Raw genomic sequence first — 15,709 nt, 5'->3', positions numbered from 1 at the left:
TCATGAGTCCGTGATGGAAGTGAAACCCAAAAATCTTACAAATTAAGGAATTGACGGGGAACATTGTTCCAGATATATACGAAACTTTTGTTTCTGTACCAATGTTCGAAACTCCAAATCATATTCATTTCGAATGAGTGGTCTTGATCAAGCATTCGAAACCCACGATGTTTGTTACCCAATAAGATCCCGTATACCAATTTTTTTTATGAATATGATTTCCGTGTGAGTTTCATTCGAATGTCCTAGTCATGTTAAAAATTTTCAAAGCCGACTTGTCACTGACTACACTGGTCATACAAGTAATTTCTGTTACACTTTATCACCTTATGTTTAGGTTGACATGTAACGAAATTTTGAACCTACCCACGAAGCATTCTTAAAAGAAGCCCTTTGATACTTATCAAAAAGTATTCGATTGTAATTCATGGGAACATACACAAGCTGTTGATCATCTCTCTTGATGATTAACGAAGCAACCTTTGCCCGGGGTTTAACTGCCTTCGTGTCAAATTAAATTTTTGACATCACAAAATTAAAAAAAAAAATGTTGTTTCTTGTCTAAACTTTCTTTGGCACACTACACACACGAAATCCTTGAGGTTCTGAGTAATACCAACTCAGGCTGATGATTTCAAACATCTGGCAAATGACTTCGTTTTTTATCCCAAAAGTGAAAGAGCCTTGCCTCCATTCGAAGGGTTCTAACGGTTACAATTCTATTAAGGGGATAATGACAGGCTGTGTATACGTGACGTATGGTATTCTGCCCGGTTTTCTAGGTGATGTGACAGACACTTTTTGACGCATGGCTACCTTTCCGCTGTACAGGTCCGATTTTCAAGGTGCCACGTTGGATCTCATTAAATGCATCCCACTTCAAATTCAAATCATTTAGGGTTACATATAAAAGGGGATTCAAGAGTACTTTATACGTTTACGCGATCAAAACTCAAAACTTCCCAAATTCTCAGTTCTTCATCTTTTTCAAACCCTAACAATGGTGATTACTGCTCATGTCGATCCTTCTACTGAAGATACTTCTTCTGCACCAGTTATGAAGATTCAATCTACCAATTATTATGTGGATGGTGAACTTTCTCAATGTCCAGAAGAATTCAAGATGCTTATTGTTTCTTTAAAACACTCTGTTTTATCCAAAGCAATGTTCAATTCCTTTTCTGTTCCGGTATCCTGGCTTTCTCAAGCAGGATCTGCTGCCACATACAACAAAGCCTCTGATTCGATTACTTTTCACCTAATCAATGACAAAAAGGTTAGGCTTTCTAAGAAACTGTTTTGTCAGATTCTTGACATTCCAAATACACCTCCTTTTGTTGAATTTCAATTCTCCCAAATAATTCATATGTTTAATGAAATGGGATATCAGCCCCCATTGTTAAAGATAAGTTACTTTAAGAAGTCTGGTCTTCCAAAAGTATGGAATTTTTTGTTTGGGATATTTTTGCGTTGTTTAACCGGAAGAACAGTTGGATTAGATAAAGGAAGGATGGAGGTTTATGCCATGGTGGCTGGTTTATACTATGATCTTCCAGCAGACTACTCTACACAGCTATGGAAGGAATTCCAAAAAGGAGTAGAACATACGAATGTTGTTCATGGCATTTCGTGTGCTAGGTACTAGAGTCTAATTCTGCAACATTTTTACAACAAGGAAGGCATCTTGGTTTCAAATGAAGAAGAGAAGGTTACTTTTCAATCTTATCACTTTCCGAAGGAAGTTGTTGACAATGATGATGAATTTCCAAACGTTTCTCGGATTCCAGACGCGATGCTTAAAAGGATGGATCCTACGAATCTTGTTTTGATTGCATATCTGAAAACATTCGATTCTTCTATTCCTACGGGAATTTTGTTGCCACGCGACGAAAAGAAGACCAAAAAGTCGAAGAAAGCTGATCCTGCTTCACCTGAAAAGAAAACGAAGGGTTCAACATCCTCTAAATCTCCAAAGAAGAAGACAGAAAATGTTGCAGTGACAGTTGAAGCAACACAAGTGATTGAGCCAATAGTGGAAGAGACTCAAGAGAACGTGATTATTCCTTCGAAAACAGGGATGTTTCGAAGAATCAAGATGAAATCCACTCACAAACGAAAGTCACCATCACAGAAGTTAATTCGTGAGGTACTTGTTCCTGTTTCTCCCGGATCCAAGAAAAGAGCAGCAGAAGATATGGCAAAACACTTGTCACAACCGAAAAAGAAGAAGACAAAGAAGACTCGAAAGATTGTTTTATCTACTGAGTCTACAGAAGAAGATGAACGAATACCAAAAACTCCAGAGTTCACTTCTATCATTACAAGTTCCATTCCTGAGAAGACTGTTATCATACCACCCGAAGTTTCGATTGCCAAGTCAATTTTTGAGGAGGTTCGATCTTCAGGCATCCCTGCACACGTATCTGATACGGATGCACATGTCAACATGGGTGAAGGTGGTTCGAAAGATGCAGATCAAGGTCCAATTATCTCTACTCCTTTCGAATCATTGGTTTCTGTTACACCAACATCTACTATTCCTCTCACATCAACCACTGTTTCACCAACCTTTGAACATATCATCAATCAACCAATTACTTCCATTTTTTCCTCTCAATCCACTGATACACCCAAACCATCTTCACCCACTGAAACTGATAATGAAGGGTTTGGTGGAACATTCGAAGACCTAGAGTTTCATGATGAAGAAGAAGAATTTCTTGATCATATGTTAATGACAATGAAGCAATACAAAATTCTTAATCAAAAGTTGAACTCCATCATTCAATCCCAAGCTGATCTTGGCGGAGGTTCATCTATTTCAAGTTTGGAGGTTGATTCTATGCTCAAGATGTTTGAATCAAGAGTAATCAACAAAGTTTCTGGAATGATGAAAGCCTCAGAGTCTGTTATTTTAGAAAAGGTTGATTACACAGATCAGAATTCTGAGCTTCGTGTTAAAACTCTCAGATCTGATTTTATGGGAGAAGTTAAGGATCTGCGAAGCATAACAAAAGAACGACATGTTCTTTTTGTTCAGGAATTCAAGAAAGTGAGGGAGGATGTTAACTCCCAAATTCACGAACTTTGTGAAGACATGAAAAAGGAAATTTTATCTGTTCAACATGATTATGCGTCCTTGAATCAGAAGGTCGATATCATTTGTGATGCTGTCACTCGATTTGTCAAGCTATACGAAGGTTTGAGTCCTCAAATAACTCAAATCTCCAAGTCTGAAAGTGAAAATTTTAAAGGTGTGATCAAGTTGTTAAAGGAGTTGAAGGAGATCTCAACGAAACCGGTTTCGTCACCGTTGATTACTCCAGAATTTTTATCCCAAAAGTTTGTGCAGTTCGAAGCCATACTTAACAAGCAACTTGCTCCACTATTTCTCATATCCAGTCTTCTTCCCACAACTACTGCCCCTCTTGTTTTCACAGGAATGCAAGGGGGAGAAAGGAAGTCAACAGAAGAAGAAGCGAAAGTGGTGGGCAAGGTATTTTCATCTCGCATCCCTTCAACAAAACCAGTAATTGTGTCTGCTCAACCAGTGACCTCAACAATCGTAACAACATTACCAATTACAGGAACAATTTCGAAAGGAATTGTAATTGGTAAACCTTTGGAATCTGGTGGAAGTGGTTCGAAGCTAAAAGACGTAACTGAAAAATCTGCTTCGAAAGACAAAGGAAAATCAATTCTGGTTGAAAAATCTAAAGAAGAAAAGAAGGCTGAAGCTGAAGCTGAACTCGAGAAAATGAGGCTTATTCAAAGCATCATGACTCAAAGGGCTGGTGATCCAAAGGGCATGAATAAAGGTGATCCAGCAAAACATTACAACTATGAAACAATCGAAGCCTTGGTTGCCTTTAATCACATGTACTCATTTGATAAGAAGCCAAAACAGAGTTATGTGGTTACAAACACTGATGCATGCCAGTTGGATTTCCCTATAAATGAGATGATGTTCATCATGCCTCAGTTCAAAGCTGAAGGGAATTTCAAAGAAAAAGATGAAGGGACTCATATAAAAATTCGTTTTCATGCAGTACTTGGCAAAGCCCCTGAGGATGTTTGGTCACTGATCAAGATCAAGAAGGTGATAAGCATGAAAAAGGATGTGATCTTTGAAAACATTGTTCAAAATGTTAAATATGTTGTGGCCAGGGCAAATGGAAAAACATGCGAATTCACTATTGCAGATTTTCCTCTGATGAACTTGTATGACCTTATACAAGTGGCATTGCTTCTGAAAGACAAATCCTTTTCTTTTCTGCAAAACACAGATCCAGAGGAATTCAAACTTGGAGTTGCTCACATCAAAATCTTCATTGAGAATTATTATGAGTGCCTAGCGCTGACTGATGTGGAGTTGGCTACTGCAAAGGGAATGGAAGTAAAAGTTCCAATGGCTCCTTCGTTGACTCAGACTGAGTTAAAGAAATATGCTGATGGAGAAATATGTTTAAAGCCATTTGTAATAGTTTTTGCTGGAAAGGATAAAGCTGGAAAAGCGAAGCGATTTTTGTTCCAAGCTAGCGAAGTGGAGAGATATTCTACATCTCAATATACGAACTTGATTGTTCGTATGAACCACTGCAAAAAGAACAATGAAGGAGACAAGAAGGAATTGAAGAAAATTATTTCTTGGTATACTGAGGTTCGAAGAGTTTTGTTGTACTCCATTACTCTACTTACAAACTGAAGACTTCGACTTTGATTACAAAGTGGGAGATTGTTAGGGTCGAAATGTTGTAATAGTCGAAGTTTGTATTTAGGGTCTTCGAACATTTTTGTAATGTATTTTACTAGGGCATAATCTTCGAAGCTTCATGTTTAGTCCTTAGTATATTTTTTGTATGCTTTTCTCTTCTATAAATAGGAGTGGTTACTAGTGTCTTAGTAACGAAGTCTTTACAGAATATTCATTGTACTCTATAAAATTTGCAAAAGCGTAATAGAGCCAAACAGATCATATTTATATCGGTGTTAAAATCTTTCAATTCTACTTTGAATTTACACTCTAATTCATTCAATACTTGATTCATTATCTCATCAGAAAGTTGGGTCCCCAATACATTGGGTCGTTTTGGATTATTGACAGGGTTGGTAATGTGGCGTATAAACTAGATCTCCTGGAGGAGCTCAGTCAGATCCATAGCACATTCCACATTTCGCAGTTGTGAAAGTGCGTATTGGATGAGGATGCGGTTGTGTCACTAGATGACATTCTGGTGGATGAGTGCCTGAATTACGTTGAGAGGCTGGTGGCTGTCCTGGAGAGGAAAGTAAACATTCTGCATAACAAGGAAATACCTTTGGTAAAGGTACAGTGGCAGCACCGGAGGGGATCTGAGTGGACCTGGGGGCCAGAGGGGATCGAGGACGAAGCCTATTTCAAGTGGGGGAGAGTTGTAACATCCAGATTCCCAGGTATGAAATTTTAAGGAAATTATGCATTTCATAAGACCTACTCGACGATTTGGAGGCCCCAACTCGTCGTGTAGAAACTAAAAAGGTCGCGTGATTTACAAAACCTACTCGACGAGTTGGAAGACCCAACTCGACGAGTTGAAGGTTAAACATGAAAACCATAATTTTTAGGGTTTTCACCCTATTTAAAGGACTTTATGTCCCATCACCAGCCTCCTTTATCACCCCTAGCCCAGGGAAACCCTAGTTCGAGCCTTATACCTTATTGTGTGTGTGAGAGCCTTGGAGAGTGATCTTGGTGTTTTTGTGAAGGAACTTGGAGCTTGAAGAGGTTGGAGTGAAGGGAAAAGTTGTAGATCCGGAACTTGCTATGTTGTTGCAAACCATTTGGAGGTAAAAAGTCGTCACCTTGAGCACTTGTTTGTTAGATCTCCTTCTTTAGAGAGTTATTGTCATTTTGAGCTTATCCTTGGAGCATTCTTGCATTTGAGCATGTTTTGATATGAGACTTCAGATCTGGACACCTCTAGGGCTCCTTGGGCCTAAAGACTCAACCTTTATCAAGCTTTGGCCATCCTCCATGCCCTAAACCCCTTATTAAGCTTAGTTTTAGTGTTTTAGCCTCTTGAGGCCATGCATGGACGTAAAATAGCAACTTTACGTGGAATTTTAACCCTAGGGGACTAGACGAGTTGGATAGGGTTTTCCCGCTTTCTGGATATTGAGCGAACTCGACGAGTTGGTGAGATAACTTGGCGAGTTGGCTAGGGTTATTCCTAGTTTTCTGAACACTGAAAGAATTCGACGAGTTGCTAGATGCGCTCAACGAGCTGAGTCAACATGGACTGTTGACCTTGACTGTTGACTTTGACTTTGACCATGGTTAACCAAGTTTGACTTTTGAGGGTATTTTGGTGATTTGGGATTCTAATGGAATTAGTCATATGGTGGTTACTGTTGGGTTTTGAGCATTCTAACACTCCTAAGTGTACGTGCAACCCTAGAAAAACCTTGGATCTATGTTTGTCTAAAATACATGCAAAATACTTTTTCCAAAGTTCATAATCCTATCTAGCATACATGGGGAACATTAAACATAAAAGATGGCTAGAATTACATACCTTATAGTTTATTTGATTCCTTGAAAACCTTGAGAGCCTAGCACCCCAAGTGTGATGCCTCAAATGTCTCACACAACACCAAATGCACTTGGAATAAACTTTGAGAGAGAATGTCACAGTTAGAAATCGGCTTACCCTCAATCTTGCTTCTAGTGCCGATTCTGGTGAGCTTTATATCCTTTATATAGTGTGTTACAATTAGGGTTACACCATGTAAACCCTAATGTAACATGGCTCTTCATTTCCATGACCCATGAGTTTGTAACTCCCATGGAGCATCCTATGGACCTTAGCCCAACTTGATAATCCATGGAGCCTTTAGCCCACTATATAAGTTATGGATGATTTACATAATCAACCCATATATTTAATTAGTCATCTTTTGATCACTTAATTAATCCTAGATTAATTAGTCATATTTAATTAGTCATGTTTTGATCATTCATCATAATATACAACTTTCATGATTCCAAGTTTCGGTCCAATTGAAACTTGGTTGATGAGAATCTTTCCTTATTTGGTAAATTTAGACACTACCACAAATGAAAGAATCAAATTCATATTTCCATTATTTCTATAACCATACAAACATCAATTTTCCATAAATGCCATTGCAAGGAGATATAAAATAAAGTAAAACAAAATTTTATTTATTTAATAAATGCGGAAAAAACTTTCCTTACAATGCAACTTTAAATGAAAACTATGCTATTACATATTTCCTAGCAATCTATTATAAAGCTCTAAGTAGTAGCTCAAGAATCCGATCTTCAAACCATGCGATTGAAATCCATCTTCGCAATCAGATTCAGCATACCTTTCCGTTAAGTTTCCTTCCCTTTGCTTGATCCTGCCAAACACAAAAAAATGTAACCGAGTCACATTTTGTATTAAGAATCATCAATAAGGAACTTAATAGAGTTAGATAGTGGACTTACCTGAAGTAAAGTCAAATCTTCTTGATTTTTTCTTCTCTCTTAGATCTTTCAGGTAGTTAGGGCAGTTTCGCAACCAATGCCCCTTCTCTTGACAATGAAAACATATGGACTCTTTGGGGATGGTACATGGGACTATCACAGACTTAGCTTTTCCCTTTACCTTTTGGTCAACCGGGTTGACCACGGCCGATCCCTTTCCATTGGGAAGAGAAAGCTTTTCTGGACTTCCAATGTTACCATTATCAATGTCCATGGAAGTTTGAGAAATAGACCTTCCATCCATATTTGTTTGACTTTTGCGCCAAATCATTGCGGATTCAGCAGCAACAAGCAAATAAGAAAGATCTATTAGGGTCATGTCGTGATCTGTCATATAGTAGTCTTTAATAAACTCACTATACGACTCAGGAAGTGACTGAAGAACCCAGTCAATAGCAAACTTCCTTGAAATAACAGCACCCAACATTCTCAACCTGTCAATGTGTGACTTCATTCTTAAGATATGAGTGCACACAGGTCTTCCATCTTTATGTTTCGTTTCTAGTAGGGATTGAGTGACCTTGAACCTTTCAAGTCTTCGGGCTTGTGGGTCAGGGAGAATAAAAGGAGAAGGTGGAGGTAGAGAAATATGATTTCCAGGAGATTTGGGAAGATCACAGTTGTCTAAACCAGACATCTTGTAGTGGGAGATATTCTAGTTAGTTGATTTAAATCCTTAATATAACACCCAATATGAAATATTAAGGCTAGGACCCAACACAATATTTTATAACTTGGAAGAGGGATGCCGCAATCCAAGCTATAAAATATTTGAAGGTAGGTGAATGACGATTCACCAATTTCCACCATGAAAAACGAAATAAATTATTAGGTTTTAATTGGATTTGAAACTCCTAGATCTTTTGAGATTCATTGAACTTTCAATGGCATGTTTCAATCTCGAGTGTGCCCTTCATGTTTTGTGACTGGGATACCGAGGATCACAAAACAAGGTGTGAAGTAACCATGCAAATTACTTGGTACCCTTAATGTTTTTCACTTAATCGATGTGTCGGTTAACCACACGCGCTCCACCGACCTATGAAAAACCTTAAGTCACCCTTAGCTTACCTTGTTAAGTCCAAGTTAGTGTGCCGGTTAACCACACACGCTCCACTAACCGATTTAAGCAAAGTGCAAAGTGTAATTTCATGGGTTAGCACCTTATTCACTTTTTCCTAAAGTAACTAAGATTGGGAATTATAAAACATTTAGTTACTTTATATTCATCATTAATACTTTTAATGAGGGGAGAATTCGAGTCCTTGTCCTACCCGTTCGACTAACGACCCCCCACCAGTCAAGGAAGCGGTGGGTGAGAGTGGACACCCATTAAGCTGACATTTTATAGACAACAACCTTATACCCCCCTTATAGACCGGCTTCGTGAATGAGGCCTACTAACGGTAAAAAGTCTTTGATCTTATATATATATATATATATATATATATATATATATATATATATATATATATATATATATATATATATATATATATATATATATATATATATATATATTATTAAACTTGTAATATTATAAAGTATAAGGGTTGAATTAAATTTTAAAATTCTAGGGGTTGGAACTAAAGTTTTTAAAGTGACTTTACATGTTCCAAAACTTGAGGGCAAGTTTTGTAACTTTACAAAACCTTTCAATTCATAACTTATGAGTTATTAAAATGAAGACTCTTCATTTTTGTAACTTATGTGTTCTTTTAATGGATTTAATACAAAGTGACTTTTGGTTATCCATAACTTGAGGACAAGTTATGGACTCCATTAAAACACATAAAGATCATGAATTAAGCATTAAACAAGTAATTCCTATGATCTAGCAAGGACTCATAAGAACAAGAATAGTCATATCAAAATTTCAAGAACATATGAACACATATAATCATGTAATTTTGATATTAGCCATTGTAAATGGATTAGAACAACCATTACACCATCAAAAACAAGTTTTTAAACACCAAAATAGTTTAGGGTAATGTTTCTAGTCCATTTCCAGCAGCAAAAGTCGAAAATATGCACTCAGGTGCTCCTACTCGTCGAGTGCAAGAATCTACTCGACAAGTAGGATGAGTTTATGCTTGGACTCGTCGAGTCCCTCCATGGACTTGGTGAGTTCCCTGTGCAGACAGCAAGAAATTTGACTTTTTTCACTATTTTTCATCAAGTATCAACAAACAAGCCTAGGCTCTGATACCACTGTTGGGTTTTGAGCATTCTAACACTCCTAAGTGTACATGAAACCCTAGAAAACCCTTGGATCTATGTTTGTCTAAAATACATGCAAAATACTTTTTCCAAAGTTCATAATCCTATCTAGCATACATGAGGAACATTAAACATAAAAGATGGCTAGAATTACATACCTTGTAGTTGATTTGATTCCTTGAAAACCTTGAGAGCCTAGCACCCCAAGTGTGATGCCTCAAATGTCTCACACAACACCAAATGCACTTGGAATAAACTTTGAGAGAGAATGTCACACTTAGAAATCGGCTTGCCCTCAATCTTGCTTCTAGTGCCGATTTTGGTGAGCTTCATATCCTTTATATAGTGTGTTACAATTAGGGTTACACCACGTAAACCCTAATGTAACATGGCTCTTCATTTCCATGACCCATGAGTTTGTAACTCCCATGGAGCATCCTATGGACCTTAGCCCAACTTGATAATCCATGGAGCCTTTAGCCCACTATATAAGTTATGGAGGATTTACATAATCAACCCATATATTTAATTAGTCATCTTTTGATCACTTAATAAATCGTAGATTAATTCTTGATCAATACTAATTAAATAATATTATTAATATATTAGAACTTATAATATATTAATAAACCATAAGTGTTATTTCTCTCATTTTAGTTTATCCAAATGCATGATGCCATGCAACCCAAATGGACCATGCCGGGTCAGGTCAAGTACAACCCAGAAATAGTTATGAACTTAGACACCTAATCCAACAGTTACAAGTCGTTAAGTTCGAAGTTGTGATTTGAGAGTTGGATATTGTCATTTCAGCACTACTTGTGAGGTGAGTTCTTCTCACTATACCAACAGGGTCTAAGGCACCAAGGCCGACCCTTTGGATTGTATCTTGGTTACAGTATGATGATATGATTGATGATCTGTTAGATCTGTATCCTAAGGTATAGGATGATGCCATGTTTGATGATCTCTTAGATATGTATCATAGTGTATAGGATGATGCCTTGATTTGGTGATCTGTTAGGCCTATATGATTATTGTATGTGCTAGCTAGCGGTTGATATCTATGTGATGATTGTGTTACTGCGGGAGGGTTGAGGCGGTCCTACTTCGTGTTGAAGGCTAATAGACCTAGGGCGGCTTGGATAGACTGAAGGCCCAATGGGGCGTACCAGTCAGGCCGAAGGCCCGGAGAACGGTCCAAACAGGCTGAAGGCCCGGTAGGGCGGTCCAGACATGCTGAAGGTTTTGAGAGTGGGCCAGATCGGCTGAAGGCCGGTAAGGCGGTCCAGTCATACTGAGGACTCTGTATGCATACTGTTTATTATGATATTGTTCTGGTTTGAATGGTGTTGGTATTTTGGGGGAACTCACTAAGCTTCGGGCTTACAGTTTTGGATTTTGTTTAAGATTAATTCATTTGGAAAAAATAGATTTAATAGTTGAAATTGCATGAATAGTAAAAACATATTTTTGTTATATATAAATTACCAGTCTTAAAACGTATTTCGATTTATTAAAAATGCTCAGAGTCAAAAGAAAACCTATAAAGCTCTCCAACATTATTGCTCATGTATTTCTAAAATGTATGTATCTCTAGGTATCAAGTAGCCGGAAGAACACTCATCCGGTGTGAGAATGAAGGGTTTGATTTTGATTAATAAAATTTGGCTCTATGGTAGCCTTTTGTCTCTTTTATGTTTTGGAAGAACTTGTATTTCGCGTGTAACGCTTACGAATTTATTAAACAATGTATTTCTTCATATTCAGATTTTTGGAAGAATGTAATGTCATATAAATCTTGGTATTATTCAAATTATGTTGTTTAACTATGATACAATACGTTTAGTCTCAACCCTGGCATTTCCGTAGTTGGTCGGGGTGTGACACATTTCCTTAGCTACATGGGCTATGTTTGTAACAATAGTAAGATTGTGTGTCTTAATCCCTGGTCCTCTGCGTTATACGAGTTGACATCCCACCCGCATGTTGTTAGCCACATCCATCACCTGACGAGACGAGTTTGGCGTTGACCTTTCGACACTATTTATTCCACGACATTAATAAAGCGTTGATTTGGAACCTTTAGCACGCCCATGTTAGTGTTGTGAAACTTTTAGCAGGCCCATGTTAGTGTTGTGGAACTTTTAGCTCGCCCCTCTTTATGCTGGTGTAGAGGTGTTGTCGCAGTTCTGTTATGAGCTGATTATAGATCCTGGATTTGTCTTGTGTACCATATAGAATCGATGTTGGGTTTATATGGGGTTTTTGTGCACATATACTAGTTGAAAGAGATTGTATGCAGTGGGCTAGTTGTGACTCAAAACAGTAAGTTTCAATACCATAGATTAAGTCATAAAACACTTAATTATTATCATGACATGACTGATTAAGATTTAATAATTTACAGCTAATAAGTTAATTATATAAATCGTATATTTTTATACGAAAACACAACATTTACGTGGGAGGATTTTATCCCACCGGGTAAGTTTCGGTTCCCAAATTAAGTAAGATAACACTTAATTAATACTACGACAGGATTATACAAAGTTTATAAATTCGAAACTTATGAATTTTATATATAAACTATACAAATGCTTATATAATATTTCAGGAGTCGGGTTGGATATTTTATGATTTCACAAAGGATGATATGACTTTACTTTATATAAATTGGTATTCAAAATCCTTATATAAAAAACATTTTGGTCATGGGAACCATAAAATTTGATATAAATTTGTTTTACTTATGTGTATTTTGCCAAATTTTGTACTATTGGATTTGAAAAAAATGGTATTTATAAATGAGTCCAAATACATTTTTATAACTCAATTATTTTATATTTTTTTATAGAAAAGTACATATTTATAAAAGTTGGTCAACCAGATAAATTTTATAAAACACTTTCGGTTATAAAAATACTTCGTGTCAAAACCTGTAGAACTCACCAACAATTTTGTTGACATATCTTAATGCATGTATTCTCAGGTTTATTAACAGGTTGGAAGGATTTGCACAGAAGACTTTCCATTATTTTACTCTACCACTATAAACGCCAATCTATTAGTTGTGTGTAGTGATTTAGCAATAGTCTTTGTCAATGTAATTCCTATTTCAGTAATAATAGAAGATTATATTTGTACTGTTCAATGTATGTTCAAAAACTTTGATCACTGATTTACGTCACGCACATCGGCGTTTCCACCGGCGGCCGAGGGTGTGACAGATTATTAGCTTTAATATACACACATGGATTCAAACACATCTGATTACACATAAAAACATATAATTATATATGATTATATGTTTATAATGTTTATAATCATATAAAATCACATATGAAGAAAATAATGAAAACAAGTTTCATTTAGTCCAACTAAAATAAATTTCATAAATGTTTACTGATTTGAATCATATTTGAATCCATGTTGATACATATAATTGATACATAATCAAAATAGGATTCAGATGTGAATGACATACAAATAACAAATGAGTTACATATGAATTGAATGTGGTTCATATCTAAATTACATATGAATCACAATTGAACTATATTTTATTTATATATAAAATAACATGTAATTCTAATGGTAATGAGATCTAAATCACATATGAATAACAATGCGATTGACTTTTGAATCACATGTGATTGACATCTAAATAACATTTGATTCTGATGATTAAAATGTAAATCACATGTGAATCATATGTGAATCACATTAAAATAAAAAACTTAACGACATGAATTATATGTTTTTCACATATTATTCAGATTTTAATTATATTTGAATCACAAATGAATTACATATGAACGACAACTAAATTACATTTGATTCATATCTGAATTTGATGTGATTAAGATGACAATCACATTTTAATCATATGTGATTTAGATGTTAATCACATCTGAATAGATGTGAATCAATCATAAATAACAATTCAATCACATGTGAATCAAATTTGAATGACATATAATCAAAATTCAGACACATATAAAGCATATATTAATATTTAAAATATAAAGCATATATTAATATTTAAAAGTAATTCAAGCTGTTAGATTTTTATTATTTTATGTTATAGATAAAGGAAATATAAGATAAATATCGAAGATTCAACAAAAAAACAAAGATTAAGATAGAGTGGAGGTCTTAAAAATTGGTGGAACGTGTAGAGAATGATCGAATTTACAAAAAGAAAAGAAAGCAAAGAAATGTTCTAGTTCAAAATGTGAAAAATTTAAAAGAAAGAAATTAAAGCGGAAAGAAAAAAAAAGATGAAAGTTCAAAAATAAAATCATGTGAAATTCTTGTTTCAGACTCAAACTGTGAGGGATGTTGTCGTGTTATAAAAAAAAAGAGAATCTAATATGATTAAAATCTGTAAGATATGATTCACATATGATTATAAACATAAAAACAAGACAGATATAATTTGGTATAAACATATTTGACTATAAACATAAAAGCATGACAGATATAATTTGGTCCAATGTTATAAATACTTATTATTAACATAATTTGATGACAGAGATTATGAATCTAACATTATTTTGATGAAATATTTTTTAATTTTATGTATTTGGAAATGATGGGTACAAAAGCCAAATTTCATAATTTATTTAAAAATTAACGTACAATAATAAAAAAAAATACATTATCATTTACAAAAATTTTAAAAAATTATTTTCATTAAAAATAACATATTATACAAATCTAATTAGATATTTCAAAATTGATGTTAAGGTTTACAAAAACAAATAAAAGTTCGAAGAACATCGTTAACAAAATACATCTTTAAGGCGATATTGAAAAAATAGAAAAGGCAATTTTGTATTTTTTACAGGATTTTTGTGTGTGTTTTGATATTTCTATTTTACATCAGTATGCATAGTAAATATTTATTTTTTAGTGAAAATAAAATCACGTTGTGTGTTTTGATATTTCTGTTTCAATCACATGTGATTGAAATTCACATGTTATCCAAAGAAAGCAATTTTCACCGGAATTTTTTTTTAAAGTACAATGTCCTAATAATAATTAAAAATGAAAGTATAAAAATGCTATTATTGGATAAACTTTTAAAATATAATACCTTAATAAGAAAAAAAAATTAAAAGTACAATGATGTAATAAGATGAAATAAAAGTAGGATAAATAAATGAAAGTAAATTGTTATCTCTTGCATTTTCCCCTTTTCAAAAACATTTACTTCTTATTTATTTATTTTTTAAAAATCTCATTAAGATAAAGCAATGTGTAGATAAACAATATTTGGAAAACCATTTGAGAAAATGACAAGACACTTTTGAAAATAGGAGAAAAAATAAATCGGGTCGTATCTGAAAAAAAAATAGGACTTGATTGGGAAAGAATAAAAGAAAATCAGTAAGGGTATAGTAGTCTTTTAAACTTAGGGGCTAAAACTAAGACAAATCTGAACCATGGGGACCAAATATGCAGATTACCCCAAAGGGACCATTCATATAATTTACCATTTACTGTTTAATGTTTATTTAGTTGTTAACAATAGTTACCAATGGAATCTTACTAAATTATACTAGAGATGTTGGCAAAAAATTATACTGGAACTTGATCGTTCCAGTAGAATACAATATTATAAGAGTATGTTTGAAACCTCCATCGTTCACAAGTCTCTTGCTTCAAAATTTTCAAATTATCATTCAAGATTATGAGGTTGTTGATTTGCCAAAGATGTTGAAGGTATGAATGCTTGGCTTTTATTTTATTGTCTATTGAGAAATACCAATTGAACTTATCATTGTTTTTGGTATTTGCAGCTATTGATAAGGAAAAGAATGTTGCCACGAAGCCAGTGAGGGGAGAGTGTTTACATATCACGTGCTTGATGCGGCAATAAATGGATTCATATCTTAGTATTACGTAAAGGAAAAGTGGTTAAATACGGATAAACTAAACTTGGTACCA

Source organism: Lactuca virosa, chromosome 2 (genome assembly GCF_052849685.1).
Source record: "Lactuca virosa cultivar CGN04683 chromosome 2, Lactuca_virosa_CGN04683_v6, whole genome shotgun sequence".
In the NCBI taxonomy this organism is placed as follows: Eukaryota; Viridiplantae; Streptophyta; class Magnoliopsida; order Asterales; family Asteraceae; genus Lactuca; species Lactuca virosa.
This window is presented reverse-complemented; position numbering follows the sequence as displayed.